Source organism: Nyctibius grandis, chromosome 6 (genome assembly GCF_013368605.1).
Source record: "Nyctibius grandis isolate bNycGra1 chromosome 6, bNycGra1.pri, whole genome shotgun sequence".
Lineage (NCBI taxonomy): Eukaryota > Metazoa > Chordata > Aves > Nyctibiiformes > Nyctibiidae > Nyctibius > Nyctibius grandis.
In genome coordinates this window covers 13086535-13110791 of record NC_090663.1, presented here as the reverse complement: position 1 = coordinate 13110791, position 24257 = coordinate 13086535, and the positions used below count along the sequence as shown (strand labels likewise).

General features: G+C 40.2%; 1 protein-coding gene across 1 annotated transcript in view; it reads left to right on the top strand.

Annotated features, from left to right (window-relative positions):
- The window catches only part of SORCS2 (sortilin related VPS10 domain containing receptor 2), a 596489-nt gene that overhangs the window by 975 nt on the left and 571257 nt on the right, over positions 1-24257 (top strand). The gene's annotated exons all lie outside the window — the stretch shown is intronic.

Sequence of the window (24257 nt, the reverse complement as noted above, 5' to 3'; positions counted from 1 at the left end):
AAACAAAAATCAAGTAAAACGCAGCCCCGGCTCGAGGTGGATGTGAGCGGCCGGAGGGGGTGAGCGGGGCAGCCCCGCGGCGGGTCCGTCCGCCGGGCGCGGAGCCTCCGCCACGGCGCGGGCGGTGCGCGAGCGGGGGGGGGGAAACTGCGGTCGGCCGGGCTTCGCCCCCGCACGGCCCGGGGCTTCACCCCGCCGGGGACGTGGGGGGATCCCCGCAAGGTCCGGGAATAGCAGCAGCTCTTCGGGGATTTTTACAGCCTCATCGATGGCTAAAAATCACGCGCTGGGACCAGTGTTACTGAATTAGAGCATCAGTGTTCGCAACTTTTCGCAGTTAAAGCAGTGTGCCTCGCCTTCATTATTTAATTATCTGTTTTAGACAGCAGCTCTAACGGTGAGCACCCGTAATCTATTTTTAACTCATTTTCCATTTCAGCTAGTCCGTTTCTTTATGTATCGACCCATTAATGGTTGTGTATTTGCAAGGCTGGTTTCAGGGATTTGCTGCTTCTCATTTATCCTTCACTGAAACATTGTATCATAACAGTGGGCGTGGTAGGTAACTATTACATAGCACCTTGCACTGTCTGTGTAACTTCATAGACAGGAAAGGATCATTATGAAGGCTGAAGATCAACTTTCTCCTGGAGGATTTCAGTGTTTCTGGAAAACTCTTGAGTGTTTTTACTACAGTTCAGCTAAGCTCCAACTCTGCTTGAACTTTGTGAATTTAGCATAAAGTTTACTTAAACTTGGCTCAGTTCAGAGAGCTTGTGTTGTACTTCTCATGTATGTGAATTATCATCCTTTCTCTAGGATGTCAAGTCCTGTTTTTTGCCTCTTTTGCTATGGAGTCACCCAGGATGTGGAGCTGCCAAGGCTCCACGGGTGAGGATGCAGTGATTCCCTCGAGCACGCTGAGCGCTTGCATTAATGCTCTTGTATAATCAGGTGTCAGAGTTGGAGTCAGCATCATAAAGCTTGACACTTTCAAAGGCAGTTTTTGATTTGCTCAGGAAGGAAGCGTAAGATGATGGCTATTTTCTGTGAAAAGAAAATGTTGCAAATCAGCAGCATCAGCTGTTCTGTTTCTGTCCTTCCTTCATTTCTCTGCTGTTAGGCTGCTGCCATTTTTTGTGGACAGTGCTTGCAGGCTGTTAGGACTACTTCCCTGAAGAATTCGGTATTAAAAAGTTGGCGTAAGTTCATTTTTTGACATAAAAGGCAAGTAACAGCTTTCATGCAAAGCGCTCTGCACTCTAAAATGAATATAGTAGAACCTTGCTAATCCGCATTTATGACTACTGGTCTCTCCTCGCCTCTCTGCAAAGATTTAATAACAGATGCTGCAGTATTGCTAAAATGTTACTATTTTTTCACAGTATGCTAGAGTTTTCACTTAATAGAATACTACCAAGTAGTCTTTTCAAAAGCAAAGATAAATGGCAACTGTCAATATAAATGAAAGTGGTTACAGTCTTTGCTGCAACTTCTTAGGTGTTTTTTGTTTACTTAGTTACTATCTACTAATTCAGTATTGCAGGATGATACTCTCGTGGTGAATGCCTGCAGACATTCTCTACAGTATTTACACATTCAATAAACAATGCTTTTGCAGAGTTACTTAAAAAGTATGTCACTTACTCCGCCTGCCATCAGGTGATTACCGTCAAGCAAGACTGGATTTGAACGAGTGACCTGATAATGAAGGACTCTTTGCTGCTGTAACCCAAATGAGAGCAGCCAGTCTTTTTGCACTGGATGTTTTACAGTGTGACTGTCAGCATTTTTTTTGCACCTTCTTTTCTTGTTACCTTTGTTTTATTGCATGCTTCCAGTAGAAGAGCTGATTTTAACACAGGCTTCCAGAGAAAAATTATTTGTAAAGACAGTTTGTAGAATCTTTTTTTTTTTTTAATTTTTTGAAAAGAAGTAGAAGAAATGCATTAAGCCCAATGGAAGCAGGATGGGCTTAAAAGGTTTGGAGAGAATTTTGCTGCCCGTGTGTATGTGAGATTAAAACAACTGAAAATAAGTACCTGAAACAAAACATATTTAAGGTAGCTTTGAATGTTTGTTTATGTATGTATGTATGTTTGTGTGTGTTTATTTATTTAACCCTGGGTTAAGTGTTTGGAGGTGGGAACATTAAGATCCAGTGCTTCTCAAACCTGGCACCTTACCCTGCGTTCTTAAAGCTATGGCAAATCTTGTTTTGCCTCAGAAGCACAGGCTTGAGCCGTGAAGCGCTGTTCTGTCCCAAGCGTGTTGCAGCAAGGGGAGGACTGTCATTTGTAGCAGTGGGGTTTTGGATCAGGCCCTGCAAACCTCAGGAGGCACTGAGCAATGTTAAAGTGTCACCACGCACATTTGGCACCTCATTGGATGTACTCAGCACTTTGTAAACCAAGGAGCTAAACTAGTTCTTTACCCTTTACAGCTGCGTGGCTGAAAATTTGACAGTGATGAGCTCCAGATGACCATATATCCTCTTAAACACCTCACCTAGCAAAATAAACGAAGAAGAAATATGCAGTAGGATTATTCCTTTGAGCTCCATGATGGAGAGACAAATAACCATAAAAGCAGACGGGGCAGCTGCTTCTTTGAGGGATGTTCACCTGCATGAATAGTCCATTGAAGGTGCCACCATGGAGTACTTATGTGTGTGTAGAACAAGGGCAAATAAATAAATTTGAAAGGGGCAGAGGTTAGGTTGATGTGCACACGGAGCTTTAAAAAATTTATTTACATCTTATAAATCCTCCTGTGCCACAATAATAGGAGCATGTGATTTTTGGTTGCATGAGATGTCTTGAAAGAAGCTAAGGTGGCTATAAATTAAATTGGTCCTTTCTCCTCCCCCTTCTTTTCTGTACTGTAGAAGTCTGACATGCACTTTATTATCCTCTCGTAACACCATTAGTTTTGTGAATTAGGGAAATGGTGGATTTGATCGCACAGCAGGGTATATGGTTGCACTGATTGTAAAGTGAGTTTGAATGACTGGGAAGATCACTGCACACTTCCTCGCTTTGTCAAGAGAGAGCTGTGCGGGGAGGTATGTAAATTGCTTCCTGTTTTGTGTCCTCGTTACTTTTATTTTATATTCTAATAATTAATTATTTATAAATTCCATAAATGGTGAGCCTGTCCCAGACCATTCTTGACAGTGGGATGCACAGTGAAAACCATTGCTAGTGATGCAAGTCCTGCAAAGCCAGTCCTTGTAACATCAAGAGCGTATCTGATGAGCGAATTTCTACAATTAGTGCTTCTGCCCTCTGTCCCCTATGCCTACAGAAATCTGTTGTGCACTGTTACTTTCAAACAAAGGCTCATGCAAGTGGAACTAATTTCCTTTCCAGTCTTAAAATATCATAAACCGAAGTCATGACAGGTGGGTGGTGCAGCGCACCATTTACTCTGGTAAGGGCTCGTGATTGAAGTTTGCGTAACTGATAAATAACATGGAGTTGTGCATCGGAATAGGTACAGGTAGCGTGCTTACAGAATAGCTTCTTACTGCGTTAAGCTGAATATGTATGTTTCCAGATTTACTAAAAGTACGCTACCCTTTCTGATTTGGGGAAAAATACTCAATTGATGACAGCTTTTAAAAACGCTGCTTTTCTTAGAAGAGACCTTGTAGTCCTCCCAGGAGGGTTTTTTTTTTGTGCTAGGTGAATAACTTTCTTTGCAAAACTATATTCTTTTTGACCCTCCTGGAGAATTCCCATTGTGTGTTAATACTGGCTGATTTAAAAAAAATCAAAGCCCAAACAGAAATACAGGAAAAATGAGAGTCGTATTCACAATTGATTTTGATTCATGGGCTGCTCTTCATGCTGTGTGCAGACTGCTAAAGTGTTGTGAACAGGACTTCGGCCAACTAGTTCTAAGTCTGCAGTTTCACGGTGCCAGTATTTCCTTTCTTTGTTTGTTGTCAAAATATTAAGTTCACGCACGCACTTATTTGTTCAGTAAGTTTATGTCATGATCCCCCATACACATGTAGCTCTTTGTTATGGAAAATAAACATAAATACACACACAATTTTTTCCAGACTTAATATTTAGCAGCACCTTATCAGAAAGGAAGGTTTATTGCACATCTACAGAAACTGCTACACACAAAAACTTCAGCTGATCCAGACTTTTCTGTATTTGATTTACAGATACTTTGTTTAATTTAGAAAATATTATTCTTTGTGATACAGTTTCACCATATATGATTTATAGAGCCCATTGATCACTAACTGTATTCTTCTGGCAGGTATTTTATTTAATTGGTTTTCTGTTTTGTTCAGTTGGCAATAAATTTTGCTGAGGGGATCTATAAAAAGCATTGACTTCAATATTACTGTAGCAGTATCTGTAATGGTAAATGTAATTATCTATCCAAACTGCACAAAAAATCCGTTTGTGGTAATGTTTTGGTGCTGTTTTTCCAGAGTAGCCAGATTACTTTTTATGAAACTAAAGAAAGCATGAGGTCAAAAATCCTGACGGCTCAGACCTTTGATAAATGGCAGATATATTGCAACGTGAAGGGCAGATTTCCCATAGGGAGGTTTGTTTTTTTTTAAATTCCTTGAGATGATAGTGCTATAAAAAACAAACAGAAATCAAACCCAGTAGTCATATTTGAATGAAACAGCAGAAACCCACATGGAAAGCGGAATGATTTTAATCTGACTGAAGTAACTCAGTTTAACATTTTGTTTTCCTTTTTTTTTTGCATGATATGAAGTTTATGGCGTACTTAATTTATTTGCTTTTACTGGCTTCTGTTTTCCCTCTCTTCCAGCCCTACAGCTTGCTAGTTACGTTGCTGCCTGCTGAGTTCTCTCCACATTTCAGCAAATTCTAGCTGCTGAAGAAAAGAGAACACCTCTTCTCATCCCCTAAGTAGACAATTAAAATTGATACATACTTTAGTTCCTGAGTGTGTGTTTCAAACATGCTTGAAAGTCCTCCTCCATGCACAGCCCTCCACACCTACAGTCATACCTGGTTTTACCTGGTTTGCTGGTTTAGCTGGCGTTACCTGGTTTGCTTAGGAGCAAGTTACTAGCAGCGTTAGTGTGAGTAGATACTACTGTGCCGACATTGGGACGTGCTAGAGTTTAAATCTGGGAGGGAAATTAAGAATGAACACTAAAGATAGACACCGGATTGAAATCCTATCTCTGATGCTGCTGATGTATTACATGTGCATAATAAACTAAATCTGGCTTAATAACAATAATGACATATGTGTTTAGGCTGTTGATAGCAGGTTCACATACCACGGTTGGGAACATAATGCATCCTTCCCAATCTTGACAGTGTTAGGAATCCACTGATACAGATCTTTGGAGAAAGAAATGAGGACATCCCTTTTGATTTTATTAAAATTCAATACACTGGTAGGTTCTTTTTGAAAGAACAGATGGGAAAAATTATCAGCTTTTCAGAAAAACAGTAATTATTCTGCTAAAATGGGAAGTTCTCTGAGGTGTGTACTGATTTATGAGTTTAAAACATGGAACTGCCCAGATTACAGAAGTTTTTATGCTAAGCCCTTTGTATGTCCAAATAAAATATTTTATGGTTCTGTCAATTAAGACCAAAGGGTGTTAGCAGAAGGAGAGAGAATCTGCAGTACAATGCAAATGAGATTCTTCTCGTTCCTGAAAGCACAAATTCATTTAAGCAAAAGCTGAGAGTGTAGGTTGAAAGTAGTCTGCAGTATATGACTGCTCGCCGTAGCTCAGGAAGAAACTTCATGACCGGCAACATTCCTTCGGCATTTTTATTCCCATAGTCTCACATTCTTTACCAGACATTCCCATCCCCAACCCCCTTGCCCCAGTAATAATAATATAAAACCCTAACAAATCACCAATGACAAAACCATTTTTGAAAGAAATAGTAGATGGGATCATTTGTCATGCCAAGTCTTAAGCTTGGACTTCTGCACTTGGAAGGAGGTGGAGATGGTTCCTGGACTGATCCCTTCCCTGACAATGTTAACATCTGTACTTGAGAAAGCTTGGATGAGTTAACTTCTGAAAGCATATATCTCTCTCCGCTTATTGTAGAGGGGCCTGGATGACAAACTTTGATGAAACACAGAATTTATTTAAAGTTATCCCTAACCCAAATGTCTGCAGTTTGTTGCTGCAGTTATTTCCTTCCTTACTTATTGTAGCATGGCTGTTGGAGTTTCAGTTATGGATTAAGACTGTTGTGGTGGGTTTTGCACAATCACAATGCAAAAATACAGGTGCAGCTCTAAAGATGTTATAATTACAGTTTTACCTACATACATCCCTGAGAAGCAGAATTATATGCTTAAAGGATGTACATTGACAGATTACACAAAGGTCTAAGTATCAGTTCAAAGGCTGCTCCAACAGCTGTTTTAAGTATTTTTTTTCTGATGACGTGGAGTATTCATACATAAGCAGCAATTGGGGCGAGGCCTAAAATTTCCCCTCTGAGTTGAGACTTAATCAGGATTTTAGAAACGTTGCCACTCGGTGTGTATGTATGTAGGTATGTTTTTCTGTCTGTCTCTCCTCTTTTGTCCAAACCAGTAGATCTGCAATGTGCCAAGAAGTAGTGGAACAGTTTTAGCAGTAAGGGTTGTGAGTCTCTGTTCTGGCAGGAGATGTGTATTTCAACTCTTTATTCAGAATGGGGAATTAGACCCTTCTGCTGGGTGAGTTCTCTACCCTAGTGCTGTTGTGCAAAGGTGAGGAGGGCAGTGTCACCTCCCGTGAGAAGCCATGCTTCAAAGGGAGTTGCCACTGTGTGCTGTGAAATGCTCAGTGTCGTAGGTGTGTGCTGGCACATCTGCTGGACTCCCTGGCTTTGGTAAGATGAGTGAAGTGCCGTGTTTATGGATCCTATTGGATTTTGTCAGCCCTGGGTGAGGCTGCTGTGGAAAGAGGAGAGATGCTGAGGTGCTGCTGTCTTGCAGGACTGCGAGCGTGCGTGCCACCCTTGGCAGAGCTGGTGATGCTCCATGGAGCTCCGTCACCACGTCTGCAAGCTCTGAAGCAGTGCTGAGGTGTTCACGGTGATACCTCAGGGAAATTTGAGGCTTCGCCAGAGGTAGAGCGTGAGGTTCCAAATGAACGGCTGTTGGATTAAATTGAAGCTGAACAGGAGTACCAAGAACTTTGCCAGTTACCTCACCAGTATCCTCTGAAGTAGCACTTGCGTTACATAGGTGATTTTGTGCCTCAGTTTCTTACCTGCAATGTGAGAATAACAGTACTTCCCCATCTCTTAGGATTGCTGTTGCTCTAAATAAGCTGTGCATTTTGATATTAAAGTAATGGTTATCACTGTAACACCTAAAAGAGGCAGGACCATAGAAAATCACATCTATGGTTTCTTTGTTCCTTTGACTGTTGAACAGTACAGTCTGGGAATTAGAGAAGAAAAGGCTCTCACAGGTCATGTAAACTTCTCTGCTTGTTCTGATGTTTGTTTTGATCAGGGCTCCTTTTCATGTGTAGTCCATTTTAAATTAAATGCCTAGACTCTGGCACTTCAAGATTGTTGAACAGGATTAAGATTATGTGACTAGAAACATTTTCAGTGAAACTTAACCTGTATTTAACATGATTTTTTCTGCCCTTGTTTACTGGTATACTGAAATAACTGTGCTTCTTTCTCAGTGTTTGTACCTTTCCTACTCTTGTAGGCTAGTAGTTATTTCTCTGAAGAACATTTATTTCGACCTTTAAACTTTTCTTTTGTAACTCACTTTTGCTAGCTCTTTAATTGCACCATCGGGATAGGACAGTACCTACCTATGATAGGACTTACCTACCATGTATTTGACTGGCACATTTTAAAAAATGTACATACACCCAGATTATTGTTCTTCCCTCTAATCTCTCTAATGTCCTCATGATTATCTGTGTTTTCTAAAAAGAAAACTACCGAACAGTAAATAGTTGGTTTTGATTTTTTTAAAAAAGATAAGTTATAAAAACACTTAAATAGTTTGGTCATTAGCAAAAAAGCTAATTTCTGTGGTTTCTGTGCAGTAACATTGTTAAAAGTTTGTTCTAGTAGATGAAGTAGATGTATTTAATCTTTTTTTTTCCCCATTCACTCTATGGAATTTGTTTCCTTCATGGTCTTTGGAAGCTCATTGGAGGTACAGTAAAACTGCATGACGTGTCATAGAAGCGTATTTGCAAGCATAAACTACTGTGACGTGTCCCTATTCCTACTGAGCAGTAGGCCCATGTTTACTGGCCAGCATGTTCCGTTTTAGCAGATGGCAAGCTGCACTCTGTGAAAACACTATGAAAACACATTTTTAATCACTGTTACTCTCTCTTCTCTGCTCCCCAGACTGTGCCCCAGGGAGAGAGCAATCTTTCCCTGCATGTGTGTAAGCAAGATGTGGTGTACTGGAGCTCTGCTCTGGCTTGGTGGCATTTAGGTGCTTCTGTAATACTAATGAATACCAATGAATAATAACGATGATGACTGAGGATTGGGCTGTTCCACCTATAAATTCTAGCAGTGCGTAGCCTGGCCTCCCTAACTGAGCTACAGGAGAGAAAAGTTGCTTTTCTCAGGTAGTGAAGAACAGGCAGTTTATGGTTAGTGTGTTCCCATGCTTGCCTCCACCAGCAATTGTCACTGCAAGACAGATACTGAAGGAGATGGAGCTGGAGGGTGAGAGGAATTTGTTGGAATCACTCTTTGAGCTTCGGGCAGCGTTTCACAGTGTTAAATGTGACTGATTCTGAAGAAGTAGTTGTTTCTTCATTGAAAACACAATTGTATCAGGGAATGGTAGGTTGCCATAAAATTCTCCCCTGTCTAAGTTCAATAAGATATTTTCCTGTGTTTGCAAGCAGAAAAATACCTTGTAACTTGCTCTTTTCAGAGGATTGGAACTACCTGTCTAAGGCATCTAAATCTGCAGCAGTACTCATTAAATCTTGCCATTTATGGAAAGCAGAATATTCTTTTCTCAGTTCTTCTTTTATGCTCCTAAGTATTGTGGTTGGGTGTTAAGCATAAGTAGGCACGAGTATTAACATAGGTAGAGATAGGAGTATAAACCTGAGGGAACTCGTGAAACCCTTTTGTGTGGGCAGCTCTTTTTTATGCATGGTTTTTGAGGAGCTGCATGATGAGGCATAAAACCAGAAACAAAGACAGCATGTGCCAGCAACTGGTGGATTACTTTCTGGGTACATAGAGATCTTTGCCAATCAATTACCACCACAAAGCAGTGGGGACCCATCGGGATGTAGTACACATACACAGTGCTCCAACATTCAGCCTGTTACAGAGCTCATGAGGTGAACCCTGGGGAGATTTGTAGCAGCAAATGCCTGGAGATGCCCGGGGACCTGGCTGGTGATGCTGGTGACCCATAACCACATGCAGTTGGATGGCACAGAAACACTAACGCTTTTTGCCCAACTCATCTTAACCTGCAGTGATCTCCCCAGTGGGAAAGGAAGTCAAAATTGAATGACTGGGATTTGCTATGTGTTTGTGTGTTTGTACTTACAGGCTCTAATCTTGATGATTCTTAACTAAATAAACCCCGGTATCCTACTCCACGACAGGTTGGTATTAACATACTTCTGTTTCTAAGTTCCCAGCTGGTTTTTAGAGGGATCCCACTGCTCTTTCTGAGCACTTTATGGGGCCCTGTTGAGACTAGTAAGAGTTCACATTAGATTTGGCTGCTACATACCGGTTTGCGGATATGCTATGTGAACATCATTCCTTCTGGCCTCTCTCATTTTAGTCTTGTAAACCGCACAAGTTTAATTGGTATGTATAGGACTTTGGAGTCTTGGGTATTGTAGTATTTCATGTGGTTAGAGCATAGAATCAAGCAGGCATATGAACTAAAAAGCTTTCCTCTTCCAGGCTCTGATGCCCCCACACGGGCACTAGGACTTCATCAGAATTGCAGCTTTTGATCTAGAGGGCCATTTCTTATTTTGCTAATTTGTTTGGCTTTTAATCAGTGGTTTCCTATGTTTCCCTGCCTGTTCCCCAACCACATAATGGCAAGCATGTCAAAAGGTCTCAGCTGCCTTGAGAGCAGTCTTGAAACGTGTTCTTTGCCCTGAGTGAAAAGTACAAACTGAACAGAAACTATGCAAAACATCTGTGTTGGGAGTATGGTGGCTTCGGAGTGGGAGCTGTGCCCTGAGCACCAGTGGCAGACTACAGAGGGCTAACAGTGAACTCCCTGGTTACCCTTGGCAGTGCTGGTGCTGGGGGTAGAGAATTGGGAAGCTGTCACTACTGGCGGTCCTGAGCTTTTCTTTCCCCCTGGATGAAGGAGGCCAGTACTGGTGGAGTGAGCTGAGACCTGATCCTGTCCTTTTTGAGGTTTCCCAGCCTGATAGGAAAAACAAATACGAAAGAATCCAGAGTTGTTTTTTACTCTCTTGTATGTGACATCCACCGAGGTGCTGCTGAGCACATGCAGGAGGGAGGAGGATGTGTGGATGGAGCAAAAGGGCCCATTTTTTTGGAGGAAGCAGCCCACTATCAATGTTTTAAATTTCTCTTGGGTCACAGATATTATTATTCAGCTCTGTCTAAAACCACTGTAAAGAAGAGAAGCAAGAAAGTATGTTGCACATCAGCCGAACAGCATTTTTCTAGCTCTGTGATACCTACTTTGTGGTTCACTGATTAAGCTGTTGGCTCCCACCAGCTTCTGCGAAGGAAGATGCAGAAGGAATGCGTTCCCCTGCATATAGGCTGAATTGTGCACCTCTGCTTGAAAATTGTAAGATGTAGCTCAGCAAACACGTTTTCAGTTCATAATGAAATACATATGTTCATCTTCATGCAGCATCTTTCAAGGGCTACTGTGCGGAGCACTGAAGGCCACTAACAAGATCTCCTTTTCCTTCCTTCCTCCTCTTCCAGCTGCTTTAAAACAGATTTTTTTTATAAAGTAGCCTCCATTTAGAAGGCTTTGAACCTTGGTATTCCTTTTAATAATCTCATTTCTCCTGGAGAAATGTAAGAGACAGCGTTTTTTAAATTCATGGAATAAGCACCTTGTGCCCTGTGTTCCATCTCTTTATATAAAAACCCTTGGGGGATAGGAGGGAGATGACTGATATCAGGCTACCATATATAATCAGTGTGAGAGCTAGGCTGTTAGCTGGTAAATATCAATATAAAATTTTTTTTATATTTAGCTAAATGCAGAAAAGCCACTTAAACCGTCACGAACTGGCACAACTTAAGCATTCAATGAAGAGCAAGCTGCTTTGGCAGCGGGTGGACTTGGTTCGGCTTGATCAGTCTGCAAGCACGCAGGAATTTTTGAGCTGCTTTTGTGTGTGCTACTGAGGAAAGAGATGTTTTATGAACACTGGAGCTGCATGAAAAGAAGACCCTCCACTTCCTGTTTGAATCAATGTCCATATTATTGTGAGAGGTTACGTCTTGGCTCTAATGTTCATGACTGCAGAGACACTGTTCGTGAAGATGGGAATATAAAGCAAGAGAAGGATATAATCTTTATCTTGTTTGCAGAAACTGCCAGCAAGTCTGGTTATTGCATTGCTGTATTTTGTGAAGTATATCGAGGCTCCCTGAGGGAGCAGGACTCAGTCCAGCGTGATGTTTCACAGGGATCGGTAGCTCAGAAGTCAAGCCCATTGAGATGAGAGCACTGAAATTCACATTTAGGCATAGAATGTGTGCCAGGAAATAATATAAAGAGTTCGTAGTCTTTGATCCACAGTCTGTTGTATGTGGAGGGTTTGCACAAAATATGCAAGCTTTTTATTTTTTGCAGCAACTAAATAGGCTTGTATTTATTAGCTGAACCTGATTGTCACAGTCACTATCACTCAGTGAGAAACTCTGCTCCCCTTTAGGCAACTTTGTCTGTCCTTTGTTTCTGTTACTTTTCTGTCTGCTTTTTTGTATGGCTTTCATTCCTCCTCCCTCCTTTCTTTTCTCTGTCTCTGTGTGTCTCCTTTGTTATTCTCCTTCATTTCCTTCTCTGTATTAAATCACCTTTCTCACCCCTGAGGGCTTAAATAGCATCATCTTCCCGGTTCCATCTGGAAAAAACGATCTTCAAAGACATGGTTAGTAATGACACAGACATGTCATCAGTTTGGGAGTTGCCGTTCCAATGAATATAGATGTTCACACTTGGTCACATGGTGTCTGCGGGCTGGGACAGACAGCACATTGCTTGAGGAAATCTTGCATTCATGGCAGTATCTGTAGCTCTAGAGGATAGCAATAGCAGATGTTTAAAAAAAACACATTGTCCCCAAAATCTAAATTGAAACTGGCCCAGGAGCAGTGTATTTCACCTCATGCCCTCAGCCTAAAGCTGTGAAGCGATCTCTTAAACTCACCTAGGGTTAGTTTTGGATTGGGGACATGAAGTGAAATACACTGCTTTTGTGTCAAGCTTCTGGGTGAGTTTGAATGATCATAATTAGAAATGAAAGACTCGAAATCCCATTTCCAGTCATCCAGTTCTGTAATCTGCACATGCCATCTAATAAGAATTTGTGTAGTACCCATCACTGGAATTATGCTGCAGCTCATCCAGGTTTAATTGAAAAATAATCATAATCTATTCAGTGTTACTTTTAATGCATAAATGAGGTATTGTGAGCAAAACATAACTTCTGAAATGTCTATTACTGTGGATTTTATTGTCTGGATTAAGTTCAGATATTAGTGAATGTCATTCTGATATCTGGGTGATGTCAATGTGATATGTAACTTTGCCAAGTATGCCTCATTATTACTTTTTGCAACCTATAGACAATGAATTCTTTTTCCTTTAAATGAAATAAAATATTTACAAGCTGTTACTTATTGAAGGAATTTAAATGAATGAAGCTACTTTCGAAAACAAACGCAAGCTGAGGAAAGCAAAGACAGCAAATGAGTGTGAAGCTGTCATAGGAGGGAAACTCTGCAGCTCATATATGCAGGCTCTGGGGCTTCAGCTGAGCCTTGAAAACATGGGAGTCAAATGCAGGAAAGTGCTAAGGTCTTGGTTTCTGGCATAGCTTGTTTCTCTGATGCAAGAGCACTTGCTGTACAGTCACTACAGTTCATGGACTGAAAGAAGGTGAAGAGATTTAGAGTGCTTTTATATAACATGAAATTGATACTGTCTTATGGGAATGACTTCTAAGAAGAACATAAGAATGTCTGTATGAGGCTAGACCTGTGGATATCTGGGGAAGAACACCAGACTCAGATGAATATTTTGTGATCCTTCACCAGACAGCTTTTCTGGCCAACAGCAATTTGTGGCTCAGGGGTAACTGTAAAAGCTTTTCAGGTGCAAGAAACATACCTTGTTTATGAACATGAAAGTGAGAGGGAAGATGAGCTTATGTACTTAAATGCAGCAGTTTGTTAGCCAAAATTGCTGTACCGCATTTCTATTGATTACATCATCCTTTCCCCAAACATAAATGAGTTCAAATTTTGGGGTATGTTCTCTGAGTGATTCAAATTTTGTGGCTCTGTAGCTACATTTTAGAATTTCAAAACCATTTCTTACTATATTGATTTAAATAGTAGTTAAATTCCAACAAATTATATAAAATAACAAGTAGACCTATCAACACAATTTACAAAGTACTTATTTTCTACTGCAAGTTTCTCACTGATTTGGGAGGTTTAAAGGGTACCATTTCTCTTGAGTGAATATTGTTTCTAGAAAGAAGGATGCATGGCAAAAGTAGTTTTTAGATGTCTTTTTGGTTTTATGGAATTATTAAAGCATCTTTTTGGAAGTGTTGGATGATGGTACTATCATATGGAAAAAGTACTAAGTATCCTGAATGTTTTCCTTGGTTATTTAAAATTGAGTAAATGTTCGTTAAATGGACAACCTCATCTGAGCCAGGATTAATTTTAAATTCAAACCATTATTCTCTTGGTACATAGCCAATACTATATATGTTCTTATCAACAAGTGAGTCTCATTTTTAATTTATGAAAGTATACCTGGGAGTATTCAAATGTCTCACCCTTTCCAAGTATTAAAAAATGCCTTTGATGTCTCAGCGTTTGACTTTAAAACAACTGATCTTCTGGTGTGCTGTATAATAAAGTTGTTTTGATACATACAAGAAATGCTGCTTGTTCGTTCTGAGTTTGCATGGCATAATTAAGTTAGGTTTTTGTTCAGTAAAAATTGGTTATTCTGTTAAAACGAAAATCAATCCTTTTCTCTTCAGTCACTTTAAGGCCAATTATTAAACAGATATGATCAAATTTCTTAGATTTTAACAAGTGCTGAAGGTAAATTTTGAAAATCTTCTTGCTCATTCTTATTTAAAAATAGTTCATGATTTTAAAATAAAGATTTCTAGTGCTCTCTTTTCATTTTTAATATTTGATTGAAGGATATCAGTAAAAACATCCAATTATAGTGGACTGTCTGCAGGCTCCACGGGAACCTAAGCCATGATTAGATTTCTCAGCTAGGGTAGAGCAGCACCATTTCATTGACTTAAATTTCACCCATTATGGAAGGATTCTTAGTTTTGATTTGTCTCACAGTTAGTGGAGTGTTCACAGTAATGAAAAAGAAGAGGTGCGGGAGCCTACAATATGGGGAAAAGTAAACAGAAACAGGTAATACCACAAGAATTGTATTTTAAATGTTGAATTCCACGCTGTTCTTTCTTACTGTTTTTCCTCTTCATTTTTTTCCCTGAACATTTCTAGATATTTCCCTAAACATCAACTAGAAAAAGCAAGCTTGTTAGCTTGAGCAGAGGTTTGTTGGTTTTTGCCTGCCTTTGGCTTCTCACTCTCTCTTAGTCCTCTACCTTCCTTTCTGTGGATTGGTTAATTTGATCTTCCTAGCTGTTATATTGGTTTGTTCAGCATCACTAGGGTCAGCATGTTACATATGAAAGGCACATCAGCTGAAGGAAACTAATATTCTCGTCAACTTACCATCACTGCAGATGATAGAGGGAAACCAGCTGGCATGAGTGAATTGATTTCTGCATCAATCTCCTTGCACAGGCAATCAATTCAACAGAGAGAAACGAGACTTGAGTCCTCATCACTTCCCTGTTGTAGAAGGCTCCCTGTGTCGGAGTCTCGTGCTTCCAAAATCACCGATGCACTCTGCTGACACTTAGCTATGAGAGCAGTGGTACTCCGTACAGTATTACTGAACCCAAAGCTGTAAAAGGCAACAGCAGGCTTCAGTGTGTTTTGGATCAGATCCTTGGGTTAGTGCTGCAACCATGCTAGTCACCATGTTAGTTAAGAGGTATTTAAGCCCCAAAAGCATTAGGAGGGATCTCTCATTGCTAACAACATGAGGCTCATCCTGATAACAAAGCAGGACCAGTTTTATTTGTGATTTTTTAGTATACCCAGCTGATTTTTGTAGTTTCTGAACTACATGCATGCTAATAATTCTGAGGAATGACACACAGTTTTAGTAGGCATCATTATTATATCTACGTGGGGAAAAAAACATAGTGCTTTTGCTCTTCTGCCTCACTTTTTTGGTGAAGGAACAGTAGTGCAGCAAAGCAGGTCTGTTCTAGAATAAAAATTTTCAGGGCAGTATATAACTTAGGTAATGGCTTAAATAGTCAAGTTAAAGAGAAAATAATTAGAAGGCTAATTTGGATTCACCCTTCCCTATTACCGCTTAAAGATGTTGACTGTAGAGTTCTGTTACTGCTTCATTTAGCTTGACTATTGCAATGACCTAACTCTTATGCGTCAGACTGTTCTTGTTCGGATATGAGGTAGGGTTTTTGTGTCGCCGGATCAGAGCATGCAGCACTTGTCGCTTTCCTGATACCATAGAATTAGGAGCAAATAATCTGACATAGTCTTACACAAGGGAACAGATTTGCTCTGCTTTGGTCCCAAAGGTGTCATTGATTCTGTTTGCATTACACGGTCAAATATTTGTATATGGGATTGTTGAGGCTAACAAAAGGTTGTCCTAGGGCAGTGTTTATGTCATGAATTGTGACATTTGCTTCTTGATAGGATAGTATAATGTCAGCATGTCATGGTGCAAATGTCATCATTTTGTGATGTGACAAATTGTCCCTAAGGATAGACTTTTTAAGATACCTTAATGGATGTTGGAAAAATGAGTAGATTTAGACTGATTTTTTTGCATCATATTTAGGAACAATGGGAAGTTTAGAAAGCAAAGCTTGCAGCAATTTGTATCACTTCTTGTTCTTGAAGGGTCTTTGCTAATGTCACAAGCTTTAGTCAAAATATACGTGATGCTTCCTTAGCAGGCAAATTTTTTGACTCATCATGCTTCAAGGCAGCTCCAGAGATGACAATTGTTCAGTAGCTAACGTGTTTAATTGGACCAGTCTCCATTTGTAGCAGACAAGATTTTCCTATTTTAACCACAGAATAGTAGGAGAATTTGGAAAGTTTCCAGCCTGTCAAAACTTAAGTGCACTAGGAAGCAAGATAATTTTGTTTGTATTTGTTCTGTCCTTCATTCAAACCTTGTTAGAGGCAATTGTGAAGCATACTAAGCAGTGCTGCTTATACCTTATCTACAAGGCAAATTCAGCTGGGATGGCTGTGCTTTGTTAGCAAAAACCAGAAGTATATTTGGTATTGCAATGTATTCCTGGGCAGTTCCCCTTGTGTGCCTGAGACATACTGTAAGAAATCGAAGGAGAAGATATTCAGTAGTTTCCAGAAGACATTTTGAATAAAATTAAGACATATAACTTGCACTGAAATCAGCGCCTTTGAGAATGTTGATCGGGTTTCTTAAATATGAAGGGAATATTCGGGCAAGAACTGAAGGCTGCAGCTTCTTCTGTGGAAATAGTAGATTTCTGCTTCTGTAGAAATAGACTCAATGGAAAATTTGTCTAAACACAGAATAATTAAATCATAGGTTTGCTCTTTAGGTGAGGTCTTTCTGGATTTAATGATAAAATTTGGTCTTAGGCCTAGTCACACGTCAGGGTGGTGGCAGCATGCAGGCGTATTCTGTCAAACGTGGGTCAGAAAAGCAACATGTAATAGCACTAGCGGGCAGTACCCTGCCCTCTCTTCCCGAGGAGCTGTGGGCTCATTCTAAGCTGGACTTTGAGTGAGTGATTTTGTATAAAACTACTTCCCACTAGATCTGGAAAAAGTTCTGATGACATCTGTGCTTTCCAAGTCTGTGTGTTCTCAACTTTGTGTTCACACAGCAATTTGGTTTTGGTATGATGTGCTGTATATGAAACTATATATGCAGGTGGTTTCAGGCACTTATTCTGCCTGTATGGTTTGTAGAGTTAATGCAGAAGTTTGAGCTGCTGTTCTTTGAAAACACAGATAAATATAAATAAAATATAATATGTTCTCTTGTAAAATTTTCTAAGTGAGGCCAGGATGGGCAGTCCCTGGATGACTCCTCCCCAGGAGCCATGGGAAGCTTGTTCACTTATGCTGCCTTTAACTATGGCACTACTATCAGAGAACAGTGCTCACGTGAACTCTTCTTGCTATACCTGGCCAGTATTGAGCTACTGCTCTGTGATTACACCAGGCTGTAACTTGCTGCTAAGGAAGAGAAATTGAATAAAGAAAAAACATAGTGTTTGATGGAAATGAACAGTGTTGAACAAACTTTGAACAGCTTTCTAAGCAAGATATTTGGGCATCGGGTACTTTTTTCAAACGATTTACAGAATCACAGAATCACAGAATCAACCAGGTTGGAAGAGACCTCTGGGATCATCGAGTCCAACCGTTGCCCTGACACCACCCTGTCAACTAGACCATGGCACTAAGTGCCATGTCCAGTCTTTTCTTCAACACATCCAGAGATGGTGACTCCACCACCTCCCTGGGCAGCCCATTCCAATGTCTAATAACCCTTTCTGAAAAGAAATTCTTCCTGATGTCCAACCTGAACCTCCCCTGGTGAAGCTTGAGGCTGTGTGCTCTTGTCCTATCGCTAGTTGCCCGGGAGAAGAGGCCAACTCCCACTTCACTACAACCTCCCTTCAGGTAGTTGTAGACTGCAATAAGGTCACCTCTGAGCCTCCTCTTCTCCAGGCTAAACAACCCCAGCTCCCTCAGCCGTTCCTCGTAGGTCAGACCCTCCAGACCCTTCACCAGCTTGGTCACCCTCCTCTGGACTCACTCCAACACCTCAACATCTTTCTTGAAGTGCGGGGCCCAGAACTGAACACAGTACTCAAGATGCGGCCTCACCAGTGCTGAGTAGAGAGGGACGATCACTTAATCTGGAACTGAGCCAAAGCCAGTCTTTCTCCTGAGTAAATTCCTAAAGTAGGACATTTTTGCTCAGATTACCAACAGTGTAAGCCTCCGTTTCTGTAGTTTCTGTGTCAGTTCAAAGACTGTCAGTTCAAAGCCCCCAGGTGAGTTGTTTTGTCTCTACAGAGGACTGTCTGTGGTTGCAACATGATGCGTTCCTGCAGAAATGGCAAATGAGGTGGGTCCGGTTATTTTTGCATATCTTGAGCTTCAGGAGAACCACTTCTGGTCTGCGGGGCTGCCAGAGGCTTTCTGTTCAACTTTGAGCAGGTAACTTGAATCTTTTTATATCTAACTGTCACATACAGAAGTCTTGTTCCGCCTCTTCGGTTACAAGGGCAACATCAAAGATCATGAAGTGTTTGGATACTTTGGAAATTTGTGTGATCGTGTTACCATAGGTAAACAGAAGGGAAAAGTGAGGCAAGCTACACGGAAAGTTATTTTTCTGATGTTAGTCTGATATAAGGGAATCTCATATTACAGTCCCTTATCCAGAGCTTTCATGTGGCTTTACATCCTACATGATACTGCTTTTTAAATGCTGTCCTGTAAAAACAGTAGAGCATTATGAATGATTTTTCATTTACATATATTTTTAATGCCTAATACTTGCATTAATGAAATATGCTTCTTACCAAGCCACTTTTTATTTCGATATATATTATTTTCTTTCGTAATAACATCTACTTAAAAAATCATTGGGAAATTTTACCTTCCTTAAAGAATATTTGGGATTTTTTAAATTCTTTTTCTCAACTATATGTTTTTTTAATTTTAATTTGTTAAGAGTTATAAATTTCTTAGAATCATTACATATATAATAATTTGAAATGTGCCTGGCATTAATTCTGTAAAAACAATTTGGATGTTCTCTGATCTAGATCTACAGGGCCATAAAATATATATGGCACTGTATTAAGTTTTATAATGCTCATTACTTCAGTGTTGTACCTGTTGGGTAGAAAATCACTGAAGCGGATGAAGAGTATTGCTCTTTGAGCAGCAGAAATATTAGAAGTGCTTTTACATGGCCCCTTCTAGATATGAGTTTCACTTCAGGGTTCAGCAAAGAAATAATTAGTATTTAAACTGTTTGCGAAGGAATATGACTATTCCTCTAGAGCAGAAGAATTACAAATCAGTGGAGCGCTGCAGAATTTTTCTTTGGGCTAAAATAATTGCCATATGAGGTCTTCAAGATATCATGAGGGATATCTGTAGTCTAGCAAAGTGAGCTTAAAACCGATATAGTAGGACCCTATTTTAATTCCTGAATCTTTCACATGACTGTCATTGTCATCTGGGGCAATGCTCTTTGTTCCTGTTCCAGTTGTTAGAGCTGTATTAGCAACATAATCTGTGTGTTTTTGAAATTAACTGTGCCTTCATATTTAGTTACTTTCAGGGTCAATTGCTAAGCTACTTAAACAACAAATCTAACTTACCTGCTTTGTAATCACTGTAATCGGTACTCTGGAAGGCCTGGCATCTACATGCGTGTTGTACAACATCGACCATTGTACTCCAGCAATGAGCTCCAAAAGGCTGAGTATTTAGGTAGTGTTAGCTAACCTTCTGCTTATAATTATAGCCCTAATACACATCAATATTTGTCTTGATATCTTTCTATTTTAGAAAGGGATTTTTATTTATGATCTGTAGAAAATGCATTTATTTAATGGGCATTGCTTTAGCATTGCTAATGGTCATAACATGTTTAGTTTCAAAGGATACCTGCTTTGAAATTTACTGCAGAGTAGTGGAAGTGCCACCATTCACCTGGGAGTGTCTAGGAGAAAGTCATGTTAATGTTTTAATTTTAGAATATGTCATCGTAGCGTTCTACTCCCATTACTGAAGTGCCAGTTGTTTGGTCTCAGTAGAAATGTACAGGACATGAAACAGTCCTGTGAATATCATGGTACAAAGCCATAAGAAAATGTGGAAGTTTGTGGTGGGTGTATAATCCCCAGCTCAGTTTTGCATGATGAGAGCTTGTTGTCTAGGTTTTGGATGTAAGCAACTTCTGCTTCGCTGCTCAATCAGTGTATTGTGAAACAGATTCCTTAATGCGGAGTTTGCTACCTGTTTCTCTGGATAGCAGTGCTGTCTTAAGCAGCCACAGAGTGTTTCCAGATCGTACAAACCTTTCGGCTGGTGTCAGTGTAGTTGTTTGTGGAGAATTGAACTGGAGAATTGATCGTGATAAGAAGAACCTGGACAGCTGGGTTGGACTGTTTTCTTTAATGTCTGATTTAAATCTGCCTTGCTTCACTTTACCTCTTTCACTGTCTACTAAGGATATGGAGAAAAGTTTATTCCCTGTCTCTTTTCATCAAGATTTAATGTATCTGAAAGCCTTTGTTATGCTTCTGCTATGTCTTGCGTTCTTCAGATTTAATAACTGCAGCTTCATCATCCTTTCCTTGTTGCTCACTTGGTGCTGCTTTTCTAGACCTCTCGTAATTTTTATTGCATTTATTAATCCACATTAGTCCTGTGATGCTTTGTCATGAACACTCTCTTCCAAATGAGGTCTTCAGGCTGGAGCAGAAGTTCCCTTCCTGGGACTCATAGCCTGCATGTGTCTTGAAGCCTCTTTATCCATTACCTTATGGTGCCATGCTGCTGCGAAAAAGGCAGACATTGCTGTCTCATGATTCATTGACACTCCCAGCTCTTCTTTTGCTGAGTGTACTTCACTCTTGCCTATTCTGATTATGCACACTTCAGTATTTATGCTCGTTGACTGCCGTCGTTCTTGCTGAATGGCACCCGGCCATTTCTGATCATTTTTCCAATTTGTGAAGATCACTTTGAGTTCTCATCCTGTACCTCAGGCTTGTGTCAGCTTGGCGTCATCCTTGGATTTAATAAGCATAGCCACTTCATGAGATGTTAAATAATACCAGACTAAGGACGTGTTCCCTTGCAAACCCACTTGATAGAGAGGTTATCTGTTGCCTCTCTGGTATCCCTCAGGCCTGTTACTCTGCTATATGAGGGAATTAGATAATTTTGATAGCATTTGCTTTTGATAATTTCAAATTAGACTTTACTCATTGCTTGCACACAGTTTATTTGGTGATAGCTTCTAGACTTTTTCTGGGCATTGAAGCTACACTGACTAGTTGATGCTTTCCAGACTCCTCTTACCCCTTCTCCTCTTTTTATAAAAATAAGTTCAATGTCTGTCCTTTTCTGGTCATCTGGTCTGCACCCCAATTTCCATTAGTTCTTTAAAAAGTGAGTGAAACCATCTCAAAACTTATAGCAGCTTGAAAATCTGAGGATGATGTTCATCTCCACCTTATCTACTAGTATGCTTCCGTTGCCTTGTTCTTTGTTAAAATGCCACCTAAATTCTTTTTTCAGCTTTCTCTGTCTCCAGGCACCCATTACTTTTCAATGCATTTTACTTGGCTTTGCCACCACAGCTCTTTGTGTGACCTTGGGGTAAAGCAGATGAGTGAATTGATTTGGGAAAGAGTAGTTCTGTAGTCATTCTCCACAATGTCTTTCCTTTTCATGCTTTGCATGACACCCCTTCACCCCCCATCCCTTAACCCCCATCCCCACGATTGGGGAATCACATGTGGAGAAGTCTTTATCCAGAAGTGACTAATAGGAAATTTTGGGAGAGGCTGTGTCCTGCTGCCTTCCTTTTCCTAAGTATGTCTTCTGGGTAGCTTTGTTCACTTTTTTGGTAAACTCCATGAGAAGAATTATTTTTCTTGCTGATTAAAATAATGTACAAAGACATGAATCCTTTAGAAAAATACGAATTTCTATATTTCTGTGGCTTTTACTTCACATGGCAAACTCTGCTTTGAATTAGCGCATCTGCTTCAAGGCCTGCATAGCATCATTGGGTTTTGCATGCCATTGCCTGGATGTTCTTCCACACTGGCATATGGGCACACAGCGTATGTCCTCCCATGCCTCCTCCCACCGCTGCTTCACTGCACTCTCACTGCTGGGCAGTCTCCTAGTCTTCTGTAAATTTTTTTTTCTTTATTTCTTCTTTTTATTCTCCTGACATGCTGGCTTTTTCTTTCTCTCTCCCTCTGCATCCTTAATTCTTCAACCTAGATGAGCTTCATAATACATTTCTGGATTATAGACATTTATAGGTCAATTTTGTATCATCAAAATACACAGATGGTAAAACCAAGTTCTGTTAAAATCAAGGAAGGATCAGAAGCTCTGTGTGCGTGTATACATACTTATTTATGTCTCACTTGAAATACTTTATAGTTTAACCTCTCATTTATTTTCTCCCCAGAAAATCATTGAAATGTTTACAAATAATCACCTGTTGCCTTGGTTGTGTGTTTACTTTTCCGTGTTGCTTTCCCCATGTGGCAAATGTGAAGTCTCTGCTTCTGGAATGGTACCTTATATGTCCCTTAGTATAATTTTGATTTTGATCTTGGAGTAGGGCATATAGGTGCTACGGTAAAGCAGGTAATAATATTCAGCAGATGTTAATGCATTAAACATAGAAGTTCAGAGGCAAGCTTCTCACTTTTATTATTATTACTGCACAGCTTTTAAGTGTCCCTGTGTCTTTCTAGGCAGATATCTGGAATTTATTGAATGGAGTAAATTCCTTCTGGGTGTTTACAGGAAAAAATGACAAATGTGATTTGATAACATTGACAGTTACACAATTCCCTTCCTGCTGGTGAATCCACAACAACTTTTGAGAGCAATATGAAATTAAGTTATGATGACCAAGGCCAGCCACTATGAGTTACAGTAAAACCAAATGTTTGGTTAAACCCTCAAGAGCTGCAGAATTTCTTAGAGACATTCAGACAACAGAAGAAAAATAGCAGAATGTTAATGAGCTTTATGTCTACAAGAATTAAATTGATTTTTCAGGTAAACAGAAGTGCATAGCTTGCTGAACAGAACAAAGAAGAAACATTGCTGGTGCTCATACCAAGCCATTGTTACAGACAGTGTAAAGAAGCTGTTAAGTAAAGTCTTTTTAAGAGTAACCAGTAGTACAGGGGTACTAGTGAGCAAAGCGTGTCTGCTGTGCACACAGGAATGCTGTGGTAATTACACACAATGTTAGATGACTGTTTCTGGTGCAGTTCATGTATAGCAAAGTGCCTGACTGTCTTGCATGCTCTACATTGCAAGTTGAGTAGGTTTCATAGTCTGCTAATGTCATCTATGTAGGTAGAACAAGACTGAAAATGGGCAGGGCTTGCCACTAAGCACGCCGAAACTGAAATGCTGAAGGTATGGAACTGTGTATTTCCCGTGTATTTCTGCAGAGGTCAGTGAAGCTTTATCAGCAGTTGTGTACACTGTCCTGGGGAACCTGTGTTGTAAAGAAGCACTAAGAGCTGTAATATGAGAATTAACACTGGTAGGATCCAAAGGCTCTGCTAGCTCAGGGCTGTGCAAAGACAGTGCTCTTTAGAAGAGTGCTGAAGGAAGGCTTAGCATGCCAGAAGAGAGAGGGCTTGGGTCTTCAAAAGATGTCCTAAAATACTTTGAGTTAGGTAGTTTCACTGAATACTAAAGGTGGCTCTGAATTTGACAGTGTTCCTGCTTGGACTGTTTCTTGATAGAGTCAGTAAGTTTTTGGAGCTCATGTCGTTCTTGCTGTAGGAAGAAACAAAGGTGAAGTTTGTAAAAATGGAACAAAGGCTCTGAAAATAATTTGGGAGAACTTTGGAAACAAAGAACAGAGGAGATTGCGCCAGTGGGAGTTGCCATTGTGATTTTAAGTCTGCCACCTCTCAGAGCCAGGAAGTTGAGCTCTGAGATAGTGTGGGGTCATGTTGAAAGTGTGAGTATATTTAGAGATGTGGCAGTTCTGTGAAGGGGAAAAGTGATACTGTGTTACAGCCATCAGGCTCAATTTTTCACTTTGGCTTTACTAGAGCCAGATTCGATTTTTGAACAAGTCCTGTAATCAATCTC